The sequence below is a fragment of the Vipera berus genome, assembly GCF_964194415.1.
Source record: "Vipera berus genome assembly, chromosome: 2".
Taxonomy (NCBI): Eukaryota; Metazoa; Chordata; class Lepidosauria; order Squamata; family Viperidae; genus Vipera; species Vipera berus.
In genome coordinates this window covers 231,234,366-231,247,472 of record NC_138203.1, presented here as the reverse complement: position 1 = coordinate 231,247,472, position 13,107 = coordinate 231,234,366, and the positions used below count along the sequence as shown (strand labels likewise).

Genomic DNA, 13,107 nt, shown 5'->3' with positions numbered 1-13,107 from the left:
TGGAACCAGCCTCATGTTCCTTCCCGAGCCGCATAAGCTAGCCAGGAGGGGCACGGATCCAACAAACAGGTGGTGGTGCTCAGTCTCCCCATGATTGGAGGTTGATACCTCCAATTCTACATGGGAAAAAACCCGAATGACCAAAGATCTACATATATATATATAAAAGGTAAAGGTTCCCCCGCACATGCGTGCTAGTCGTTTCCGACTCTAGGGGCCGGTGCTCATCTCCGTTTCAAAGCCGAAGAGCCAGCGCTTGTCCGAGGACGTCTCCGTGGTCATGTGGCCGGCATGACTAGACACCAAAGGTGCACGGAACGCTGTTACCTTCCCACCGGAGTGGTCCCTATTTTTCTACTTGCATTTTTACGTGCTTTCGAACTGCTAGGTGGGCAGAAGCTGGGAAGAGTAACAGGCGCTCACTCTGCTACGCGGCACTCGGGATTCGACCCACCAAACTGCCGACCTTCCAATCGACAAGCTCAGCGTCCTAACCCACTTCTCCAGCTTATTTTCCTGTAGTGTTTGCGCATGCACTGTCATATATCAAACCCAAATAAGTTATTAAAAATGCTTCAAGAATTTGGAAAAAGATTCAGGCAAAACAAGATACACCAGAGTTAGTGACTGTGCTTTTCAATCACTGATCCTAATCGTCATATCTTCATCAGCATCAGGAATTTTGTCGCAGCATTAATAATAAAATTAGATAGACATTTTAAAACAAAAGAGATAAGAGAATGCACACCATTATTTCTAGCCATTTCTTTTAAATAAATCTGTGAAGCTCTTATTTTTATAGTTCCATCAAGAAGTTATGAGAATCAAAAGGATTTATGATTCCTGTTTACCTGTTACCAAAAAGGTGTTCCAAGTAAGTATGGGACCAATTTGACTAGTACATTGGGGTTTACTTGCTACATAATCATCTTCACTTTCCGAAGGCAAGATCCTGACTACAAATTATAATGATGTTCATCTTACATAGGCAAAAGCAGTTCTTTCTTAACCACCCCCTTCATTATCTGTGATTCCTTGTTAAAGGTTTAACAGTTCAAAGAACTTTATGCAAACCTCTCAGACTTTCAAGTCAAATGGCATATTCCACATATGAAATCATTAGGAAAAGAACTCAAAAAGGAACTATTGATACAACAGTTGCCTTACACAATCTACTATGATACCACAATTGGAATATTGTGTACAGTTCTGGCAATTGCACTGAAAACAAATATACAGGTATGAAAGTGCAAAAATGGGCAGCCAAAATGATTGGTGAAGTGGAACAGCTCCCTTTTTAAGAGAAAGACCTACAACTGGGTCACCTTAGTTCAGAAATAAGGAAGATTGCGAAAGACATGACAGAGAATTATATAGGCAATGTTGGGAAAAGTCCTCTCCCCCATATTCACAATATTAATCTTGAGACTGCCAACTTAAACTAAGTACATTGAGATTTAGGACTAAGTGAATGAAATACTTCTTACAGTACATAATTAAATTTTGGAGTTCACTGTCCATAAGTATAGTAGCCAGTTTGGATGGTTTAAAAGAGAACTGGTCATAGCATAAAAGATCAGCTTCTTCCCAGCTAGTAACATTGAGGGATATTTTCTGCCTCCTAAATAATAGTCAGCATTTCTTCTGTCAGGTTGCTGGTAAGAGACTGCAAAAGAGGCTATCACTCTCCTATCCAGGCTTGAGAGCTTCTCAGATCCAACCATTTGCCACTGAGTGATGCAGAATGTTAGATTCTCAGCCTGACCCAGCAAGAATCTTACAATATGTTTTCTCTCCTATGGCAACTCCAACAATTGAAAAGAGTAGATCAAAATTTAAAAAGCTATGACACAGTACTAGTTTGTAAAATTATGTCCCTATCAGAATTCAGTTTTCTCAGAATAATTAAGAAACATAAACAGCTCTAATATTTTGTTTCTGAAGTACCCTCTCTGAAATACCCTCTCAAGTTGGCATCAACATTGGCTTAATTCCAGCACCAAGACCTGCTATCTATCCAAGCCCTGGGTCACAGTAGCAGTAGCGACATTTATTTATTTTATTTTATTTTATTGACTCCGGCTGCTTAAAATTAAAAACAAAATTACAATTAAAATTACTAAAAAAATTAAAACAATAAAAACAATAAAAACATTCAGATTAAATATACTGGGAACAAAATACTTGGCCAGTTAGCAATACAGCCAGGAAATGGGGACCTTAGCACATTAAGCACCCCAGGCAAGGGAAGATAGCAGGCTTTTAGAGCCTTATGAAAGACTAACAGGGTGGAGGTCAATCTGTACTCTATTTTTATTAGGCTGTGTGATGCATTCTTTTTTTGTTTTACTATTTTATTGTTTCCATCTGATCAGAAAGTTGTCTTTACATAAGTAGGCAGATAATGGAAGACTTCTTGGCTGAAGGAGAATTCTTTCATGGAGAACATCCAAAAGATGCTACCCAACAATAATTAAGTAACTATGGCAACTCAGGCAATCATCCTCACTCCTGACTTCTCTGTTTCTCTCCCTCCTTCCCTAACTCAGGCTGCTGACAAGCAGCTTTTTAATTTTTTCTGGTCCCCAGAAACTATGTCTTAATCATCCCCTTTTCTCCTCTGGCTGCAAATGTTACCTATGGCTGAACAGATGTAATGCTTTACTGAAGCCAGGTATGCAGCAGTTGCCCTGGAGACCATCTTCAGTGAAGCCCAACCAGTGGTGAATAAATAAAACAGGTAGAGAAGGCAGAAGAGAATCTCTCTATCAACATTTTTAATAATCTAAACAGATCTATTAGCTTAACTAATAAGAACAATGCTAGGAAGATCCCCAGCAAAATCATGCTGACAACATGACAGAATATGAACTAGATATGATGGTGCTGCTAAGCTTTGTACTTGATTAACTGCACCCAGAGTATGAGACTCAGTTTTGTGTGGTTGTTAAAACACCAGGCTGGAAATCAAGACATTGTGAGTTCTAGCTCTGCCTTAGGCACAAAATCAACTCTTCTTGGATGAGTCATTCTCTCTCTTTCTAGGAAGAAGACAATGGCCAAATACTTCTGAAAGTCTTCCCAAGAAAAGTGCAGGGACTCATCCAAGCAGTCATCAAGAGTCAACAATGACTTGAAGGCACAGGCATACAGAGCATAACTGCCTATAGAAAATAGACATATTTGACATTACTTATACTTGAGTTGTTCAACATCTATATTAATGACCTGGATATAACAAAACAGCAGATGTTCATTAAATCTGCAGAGGGCACTAAACTGGAAAGATAGATAACTTACAAAAAAAATTAACAAATCTCAAGGTGAACCTAACAAGTAAAAATGATTAATTTTCCACAAATAAATCAAAAGTTCTACATTTTGATAAATGCACACATGTAAAATGGACATCTTAATTAATAAGAGGTCATTTCCAGACATTTTAAGACAATAACATAGACCATAAACTAAACATGAATCAAAAAAATAAATAATGGTCTATGTTATTTTGTTTTTACTGAAGTGCTGTGTCCAGCTTTGGATACCAAGTTTCAAGAAGATTAACAAAGAAAGTAACAAATATTGATACTGAAGGTGGTTAAGATGCTGAGATTGAGAAGAAATTATATTTATCTTCATACAGTACTATGAATGATTCAACTCAGTCTACTCAAAAAAATTGACATTCCTTCAATTAGTTATTTGTGAACACAGGATGAATGTCCATTTATTAGGGATATTTTAGAGGTCAACTGAGTTATTGAAAGCTGGGCAATAGCTAAATGTATTATAATCGGCCAAATAATTACACTGGATTTGGCTGTTTTCTCCACCTATCAAGTCCTTCTCAAGGATCTAGATTAGTCAGGTGTTTTTTAATAACATTAAAGGTATTGTTGTAGGTTATAAGCTATTCCAAATAAGCTGCCTTTAACCCTTGATTTTGTCAATGCAGATGATGCTCAAATGGTATTCCAGATGTTTTGGGATTCCATCCAAGGCACCTATTACTATTGGTACTATCTTTGCTTTCTCTTGCCACAATTATTCTACTTCTACTTGCAGGTCTTTGTATTTTGTGATTTTCTCCAGTTCTTTCTCTTCTGTTTTCTTTCTCTGCTCTCTCCAGGTACTCTTACTATTCAGATTTTGTCTTCCTTATCTACAGTTGTTAGGTCTTATCTAAAGTCCCAAAGTGCTTCAGTTTCTTTATCTACTATTTTGTCTACTTTGTAGTCCTACCAGTTCTTGCTTGTAGTCAAATGGTATTTCTTGCAGATATTCTTGCTACTACATTGTCATGCCATTGTTTGTAGTTAGTCTGTGCGATCTTCTTCCAGCTACTAATTAGGAGATCCACTGTTTCTTCAGCTTCTTTGCAGAGGCAGCATTTGCTATCTGTTGCTGTCTTCTCAATTCTGGCTTTATATGCATTTGTTCTTAAGGCTTGGTCTCGTACAGACAGAATTAGCCCCTCTGCCTCTTTCTTCAACTTTCCTGCTCTTTGCCATTGCCAGGTCTTTTTATTTACTTTGGCTCCTAATTTCTTTATGTACTGGCCATGTAATACTTTGCCTTACCATGTCTCTTTTCTATTCATTTGATCTTTTCTATAGGCCAGATTTGTCTCTGTGGTATTCACTAAGTCTTCATGATACCCTAGTTTGCATGCATCTTCTCCACTGTCTTTTCCCATACGTGCACATTTCCTCTTAAAATTTCAAGCTTTGTTTGTGTGTCTTTCTCTTTCTCTGTGTGTGCATGTAGCTCAGTCATGTCAAACTCACGACGTCACATGACATCGTGCAACGTATCTGGATGGTTTTGCCATTGCCGGCAATGGGGTGGGCATGGCTTCCGCATGACGCATCTGCGGGCCGGCAGTTTGACACCCGTGATGTAGTTTAAAGGTGCTGAATATGTAATAATAATGCCCATGCTGATTCCAAAATTTCTCATTTGTGTGAAAAAGAGGTAGATACATGTATGTGGAAGGGATAAATATGCAAACTGTCTTAGTAAGATACAATCTTCTCCTATCTCTCTCTCTTCCTCCAATATTATCAAGGCAACTTTGGAAATCAGAAAATCACGATAATCTAAAATCTATAATTATTTTTAAAATAAAAACGGAAACTGATAGTAAAGAGGTATATATAAAACAATAATTGGATAAAAGGCAAAAACATTTGAACAAACCAAATTATAGCAAGTTTTTCTTCTTTTGAAGGTGCCTAAATAATGAAGAGAAAGCTGCAGAAATGAGCACACCAACATTCTTGCCTATCATGGGTGTTTTAGCCTTGGGTTGGACAAGCTTCTGCTTTAGTGTAGTTTGGGGTTTAAAATGTGTGTATGTACAGTATATTGTGTTGGTTGAAAATCTTCCTGAGTACCTGAGGACAAAACACCCAGACACAAACTAAGCATTATACTGTGATATATGCAGTACAATGTAGTGAGACATATACAGATCTGTACATTGGAGAAACAAAATAAACACATGGCACAACATAGGAAAAAAAAACATCAGGACAAGTGGCCTCAACAACTCTCAGAATGAGTGCTAATGACCAGAGGACTGCAAGAAATATAAATCCTTCCATCCTGCACCGTTCAGTCAGACCTGAAGAAGCTTCTTGTATGAAAAGCAAAAGGTCTTCAAGGGGGAAAAAAATCCAGTTGCCTTTTGAAAATGTACCTTTGGGACTCATAAAAATTATCTTCTTCCCTAAATAATGCAAATTGACCAAAGCAGTTGTAGATGAATCCTAAAAGAAAATAAGATACTTAAAGAACCACTACCCATCAACCCCTTCATGGATTACTGCCTTGTCGTGGCGAAGGGGCTTGTGTAATTCAATGAAGCTATGAGCTATGCCATGCAGGGCCACCCAAGTCAAACAGGTCAAAGCAGAGAGTTCTGACAAAACGTGATCCACTGGAGAAGGAAATGGCAACCCACTTCAGTATCTTTGCCATGACAACTCCATGGACAGTACCAAAAGGCAAAAAGATATGATGCTGGAAGATGAGCCCCTCAGGTTGGAAGGTGTCCAATATGCTACTGGGGAAGAGCAGAGGGCTAGTACTAGTAGTGCTAGAAAGAATGAAGCGATTGGGCCAAAGCCAAAAGGATGCTCAGCTGTGGATGTATCTGGTGGTGAAAGGAAAGTCCAATGCTGTAAAGATTTTTTTCTCCATAGGAACCTGGAATGTAAGATCTATCAATCAAGGAAAGCTGGACATGGTCAAACAAGAGATGACAAGACTGAACATTGACATCTTAGGAATCAGCAAACTAAAATGGACAGCAATGGGTGAATTTAATTCAGATGACCATCAGGTATACTACTGCGGGCAAGAATCCTCAGAAGAAATGAAGTAGCCTTCATAGTCAATAAAAGAGTACGAAAAGCAATACTGGGATACAATCCCCAAAATGACAGAATGATCCCAGTTCCAATCCAAGGCAAACCATTCAATATCACAGTAGTCCAGGTCTATGCCCCAACCGCCAGTGCTGAAGAGGATGAAACTGACCAGTTCTATGAAGCCCTACGGCACTTTATAGAACTAACACCAAAAAACGATATCCTTATCATCATGGAGGATTGGAATGCTAAAGTAGGAAGCCAAAAGATAACCAGAATAACAGGCAAGGTATTCCTTGGAGTACAAAATGAAGCAAGGCACAGGCTGACAGAATTTTCTCAAGAGAATACAATGGTCATAGAAACACTCTTTTCCAACAACCCAAGAGATGGCTCTACACATGGACATCACCAGACGGTCAACACAGAAATCAGATTGACTATGTGCTCTGTAGCCAAAGATGGAGAAGCTCTATACAGTCAGTAAAAACAAGACCAGGAGCTGACTGTGGCTCAGACCATGAGCTTCTCGTTGCAAAATTTAAGCTTAAACTGAAGAAAGTAGGGAAAAGCACTAGGCCGCTCAGGTATGAACTAAATCATATCCCTGACAAATATACAGTAGAGGTGACAAATAGATTTAAGGGAGTGCCTGAAGAACTATGGATGGAGGTTCACAACATTGTACAAGAGGTAGCAACTAAAACCATCCCAAAGAAAAAGAAATGCAAGAAAGCAAAATGGCTGTCTGAGGAAGCTTTGCAAATAGCTGAGGAAAAGAGGGAAGTGAAAGGCAAGGAAGAAAAAGAAAGATACACCAAATTGAATGCAGAATTCCAGAGAATAGCTAGAAGAGATAAGAATGCCTTCTTAAATGAACAGTGCAAAGAAATAGAAGAAAACAATAGAATAGGGAGGACCACACAACTCTTCAAGAAAATTGGATAGATGAAGGGAATGTTTCATGCAAAAATGGGCATGATAAAGGACCAAAATGGCAGGGACCTAACAGAGGCAGAAGAGATTAAGAAGAGGTGGCAAAATTACATAGAAGAACTATACAAGAATGAGCTTAACGTCCCTGATAACAACAATGAAGTGGTCAATGACCTCGAGCCAGACATCACAGAATGTGAAGTGAAGTGGGCCTTAGGAAAGCTGAGCAATAACAAAGCTAGTGGAGGTGACAGTATTCCAGCTGAGCTATTCAAAATCTTAAAAAATGATGCAGTAAAAGCGCTACACTCAATTTGCCAGCAAATTTGGAAAACTCAACAGTGGCCACAGGATTAAAAAGATCAGTTTACATTCCAATTGCAAAGAAAGGCAGTGCCAAAGAATGTTCAAACTATCGTACCATTGCACTCATTTCACATTCTAGTAAAGTTGTGCTTAAAATCTTACAAGCTAGACTCCAGCAGTATGTGGATCAAGAACTACAAGAAGTACAGGCAGGTCAGGCACTGATGGCTTGACTGCGGCCTATTATAAAAACTTACAATTAGAGATGATAAAACCGTTAAAGGAACTGTTCCAGACAATCCAGAGGGGGGGAAAGGTGCCCCCGTCTTGGAGAACAGCTTTTATCTCTTTGATTCCGAAGGAAGACCAGGATGCTACTTTAGTTAAAAATTACAGACCGATATCGCTTTTAAATACAGATTATAAGATATTTGCTAAGGTTTTGGCTAATAGACTGATGAGGGTTCTGCAACAGGTGATTCATGGGGACCAAACGGGGTTTATTAGTGGAAGACAAATGAAAACCAATGTGAGACATATAGTTGATGTGTTAGAGTTTTTGGAAAGGCACAACCAGATCTCTGCTGCGCTAATCTTTTTAGATGCTGAAAAGGCTTTTGATCAATTGAACTGGCAATTTTTGTTGAAAGTTTTAGACAAAATGGATTTTGGGGAAAAATTTTTACAACCGATTAGGGCATTATACCAAAAACAAACTGCCCGAATTATAGTTAACAATAGTTTGACAACAGTATGTAATATTGAGAAGGGCACAAGGCAAGGCTGTCCGCTATCGCCCTTGTTATTTATATTAACATTAGAGATACTATTGGTTAAGATTCGGAATTCGGAAAAAATTAAGGGGATACAAGTTGGAGATCAGGATTATAGATTGAGAGCATTTGCAGATGATCTGGTTGTTACAGTGACCCAGCCAGAGAACTCTGTTGTGGACCTGATGGAGATAATAACACAATATGGGAAGGTTTCTGGATTTAAAGTAAATATACAGAAAACTAAAATTTTGGTTAGAAATATGACAGTTTCGCAGAAGGCTCTCTTAGAAGGATTAACTGGATTTGAGATTGTTAAAAGGGTTAAATATTTGGGGGTGATTTTGTCGCCCTCTAATACAAAGCTATATAAAAATAATTATGAAAAGTTATGGGGGAAAATTCAAAAAGAACTGGAGAGTTGGGAAAAATTGCAATTGTCTTTGTTGGGACGGATCGCAGCAGTGAAAATGAATGTCCTGCCCAAATTTTTATTCTTATTTCAAATGATACCGATTCTTAAGAAAGACTCTAACTTGGAGGAATGGCAGCGTGGTATCAATAAATTTGTGTGGGCAGGGAAAAAGCCACGAGTTAAACTTAAGATTATGCAGGATACTCGTGAGAGAGGTGGCCTTAAAATGCCTAATTTTAAATTATATTATGAAGCTGCTGCACTAGTAGGAATAAGTGATTGGATTAATTTGACACAATCGAGGTTATTAAATCTTGAGGGCCATGATCTGTTGTTTGGCTGGCATGCATATTTGTTGTATGATAAGAAGGTAGATACTGTGTTTAGGATGCATATTTTAAGACAGGCATTGCTGAGAGTTTGGAAGAAGTATAGACATAAGTTAAGCAGCAAGATACCATTGTGGGCAATCCCAAAACACGCAATAGAAAATATACATGCTGGTTTCAAACATGATGAGACTACTTACAAGGAAATTTTAAGTTTGGAAAGGAATATTTGGTGCTTGAAATCATATAGTTTCTTGCGAGAAGAGAAGGTTGTTCAGACTTGGTTTCAATATATTCAGTTACAGGCCAGGTGGAAAGAAGACCAAAAAAATGGATTTGCAACGACTGATGAAAATTTGATAAAGCAAATTAGAAATCAAGGACCAGCACATATTAAACGGATATATCTTGCATTGATAGAGATCGATTCAGAAACAGAGCTTGTTAAGGATTGTATGATAAAATGGGCCCAAAACATTCAGGAAGTTATTACAATGGACACGTGGGAAAAGATCTGGGTGAGGAATGTAAAATTCACTCAAGCTCAAAGTTTAAGAGAGAACTTTTACAAAATGTTTTATAGATGGCATCTAGATCCTAAAAAGCTTGCAAGTATGTATCCGAATTATCAGCCTAAATGTTGGAGGTGTGGTGATGAAGAGGCAACATATTTTCACATATGGTGGACATGTAAAAAGGTCAAGGCTTTTTGGATAAAAGTCTGGTGGAATATGCAGAAGATTTTTAAACGGAGGATAAAGTTTTGTCCGCAATTTTTTTTGTTGGGAATAATTGTTGACGCTACAGTTGTGGACTCTAAGTTGATGCTGAATTTAGTTACGGCAGCAAGACTTTTGATAGGTCAATATTGGAAGAAAGAGGAACTGCCGACTATACAAGAGTGGATTTTAAAGGTTTCCGACTTGGCAGAGATGGCGAAGATTTCGGCCTATTTGAAAGATTACTCGCAAGAACATTATATTATGGAATGGAGAAAATGGATTGAGTTTATCCAGAATAAGTATAGGGTCAAGAAGTTTTATCTAGCATTTGAATAAGTCTTCTTTCGTTTTCTTTTTTCTTTTTTTATTTTGTCTTTTATATATATTTAATAACGCTAAGTTTTGTTTGATCCTATATAAGTTAGAGAGTGATGGATTTTAGAATTTATAGTTGTTAGTATATGGTTGTTTATGATTGCCTTTATATATATATATACCTTGTATTTAGCTCTGGGAAGTCCGGGGGGGGAGGGGGGTTAGGGGGAGGTGGGGGGGGGAGGAGGGAGGGGGGGAGGGGGGGGAAGGGGGGAGGTAGGGAGGGGAGGTAGGGAGGGGGAAGGGGGTTTTTTAAAGGAAAACTGTATTTTTAAAACTTTTCAATAAAAAAAAAAGAAGTACAGGCAGGATCATAGAGAAAGCTAGGGAGTTCTAGAAAAACATCTACTTCTGCTTCATTGACTATGCTAAAGCATTTGATTGTGTGGATCACAAGAAACTGTGGCAAGTTCTTAAAGAGATGGGAGTACCAGACCATCTTATTTGTCTCTTGAGAAACCTATATACGGGTCAAGAAGCAACAGTAAGAACTGGACACGGAACCACTGATTGGTTCAAAATTGGGAAAGGAGTCCGGCAAGGCTGTATACTGTCACCCTGCCTATTTAACTAATACGCAGAGCACATCATGAGAAAGGCAGGGGTAGTTGAATCAAAAGTTGGAATTAAAATTGCCGGGAGAAATATCAACAACCTAAGATATGCAGATGATACCACTCTAATGGCAGAAAGTGAACAGGAACTAAAGAGCCTTTTGTTGCGGGTGAAGAAGGAAAGTGCAAAAGTTGGGTTGAAACTTAACATTAAGAAAACCAAGATCATGGCATCTGGCCCTCTCAATTCCTGGCAAATAGATGGGGAAGAAATGGAGGTAGTGACAGATTTTATATTCTTGGGCTCCAAGATCACTACAGATGGGGACTGCAGCCAAGAAATTAAAAGACGCTTGCTCCTGGGGAGGAAAGCCATGGCAAATCTAGACAGCACACTAAAAAGCAGAGACATCACCCTGCCAACAAAAGTGCGTATAGTCAAGGCTATGGTCTTCCCAGTTGCAATGTATGGCAGTGAAAGTTGGACCGTAAGCAAGGCTGAGCGCCAAAGAATTGAGGCCTTTGAACTATGGTGCTGGAGAAGACTCCTGCGAGTCCCTCGGACTGAAAGGTGATCAAACCTGTCAGTCCTAGAGGAGATCAACCCTGACTGCTCTTTAGAAGGCCAGATCCTGAAGTTGAAACTCAAATACTCTGGCCACCTAATGAGAAGGATGGACTCACTGGAGAAGAGCCTAATGCTGGGAAAGATTGAAGGCAAGAGAAGAAGGGGACAACAGAGAATGAGGTGGCTGGATGGAGTCACTGAAGCAGTAGGCGTGAGCTTAAATGGACTCCAGAAGATGGTAGAGGACAGGAAGGCCTGGAGGAACATTGTCGCAATGGGTCAGACATGACTTTGCAACTAACAACAACTCTATAAAAATAAGAAAACAAGAATAAGAAAGTCACTCTAAGGTTGAAAAAACATGCTTAATAATTATTTTACTTATTTTACTTACGCATTAGACTTTTATCCCACCTGTATTAATTTTATAAATAACTCAAGGCAGACAACATACTTAATACTCCTTTGTCCTCCTGTTTTCCGCACAACAATCCTGTGAGGGGGGTCCAGCTGACAGAGAGCGACTGGCTCAAGGTCACTTGGCTGGTTTTCATGACTAAGGTGGGACTAGAATTTCTAGGCCATCACCTTAACTACTACACCAAGGTATGAATATTAATAGTTAATCTCATTCTACATACACACACACACACAAACAAACAAATACTTAAATAAAAGTTTATTTGATTTTTGAAATTTATTCAAGATACAAACCAGAAAAATTCCACTCAGCATAGACTAAGGCACAGAAATTATGACAGAAGCACTACTGGAACACCTGTACTATGAGTTTTTGACCTTAAGGATGGTAGTTTTGCTTTAATTAGTAAATGGTGCATGAGTGATTGCTACATTGTAGTATTTAATATGCAGAGTTTCAGATGGAGAGTTGAAAAGAGTACCATATTTTACCAACCTTGCATCCCAAACATTTCTTCTGCAATAAAAAATGCAAAGGAAAAGAAAAGGAGGATATATTACAAATACAGAACAATGCGCTCCGAAATAAATTTCAGTTAGCACAGCTCTTTATTTCACACAACAAATATTTCAGAAACTGGGATAGGTTTCAAAATGCTATGACACAGGGGACCTGTTGTTCAAAGGAGAAGGAAAGTCAAACTCACCCTCTGAGCCTTTGGGTGAGCCTAAAATAGTTATCTAGTTTCTGGCTCAAATTGTCTAAATATGTGCAAAGATTTAAAGGGACAAATTTCTTAAACTGTTCCAGTACAATATTTGTAGCTCAGGATTGAACTGTGGAGTCCTTGGTGCTCTCTCTGATTTTGGTTGATTGCTTGCAGGTATTTCATTGCCCAACTAGGTAACATCGTCAGTGTCCTTGTACATGTACAAAAAGGTAAACATCTTCAAATCTGCTATTAGAAAGCAATTTGATATCTTTGCATATTTTATCCTGTAATAGTTTCATATATGAATGGAAACTGAATAGAAACTGTGTATAGACTGAAATTTAAGCACTAATAATATGTGCATTAATTATGATTAATATTTTTAAAATAAAAATGTTTTCCTCTATGACTGTTAATTTTGTCTTCAAAGCTGTTATATTGGAGGCCTAAAACTGTGAAACAATTAACATTACAAAATGAAACTTACACAAGATGGGAATGTCATTCATGACTTCCTTTAATTTGAAAGCACTCTCATAATTTTCTGACCCTTCTTACAATAATGATGATGTTCTGCAGAGTTTTTTTTCTCCTCTTTTAAACCAAGTAAGCAAAGAAAAGG

The 13,107-nt window shown here is 38.3% G+C and overlaps 1 protein-coding gene and 1 long non-coding RNA gene across 2 annotated transcripts in view; both read right to left on the bottom strand.

The window, feature by feature from the left end:
- CACNA2D3 (calcium voltage-gated channel auxiliary subunit alpha2delta 3) overlaps positions 1–13,107 on the bottom strand; it is a gene marked incomplete at its 5' end in the record, with an annotated part of 625,719 nt that overhangs the window by 604,925 nt on the left and 7,687 nt on the right. The gene's annotated exons all lie outside the window — the stretch shown is intronic.
- Positions 1–13,107, bottom strand: part of LOC308662035 — a 159,158-nt gene that overhangs the window by 143,662 nt on the left and 2,389 nt on the right. The window contains exon 2 of the long non-coding RNA XR_014025083.1: positions 12,269–12,289. This is a non-coding gene — a long non-coding RNA (uncharacterized lncRNA). The remainder of the gene's footprint in view (positions 1–12,268; positions 12,290–13,107) is intronic.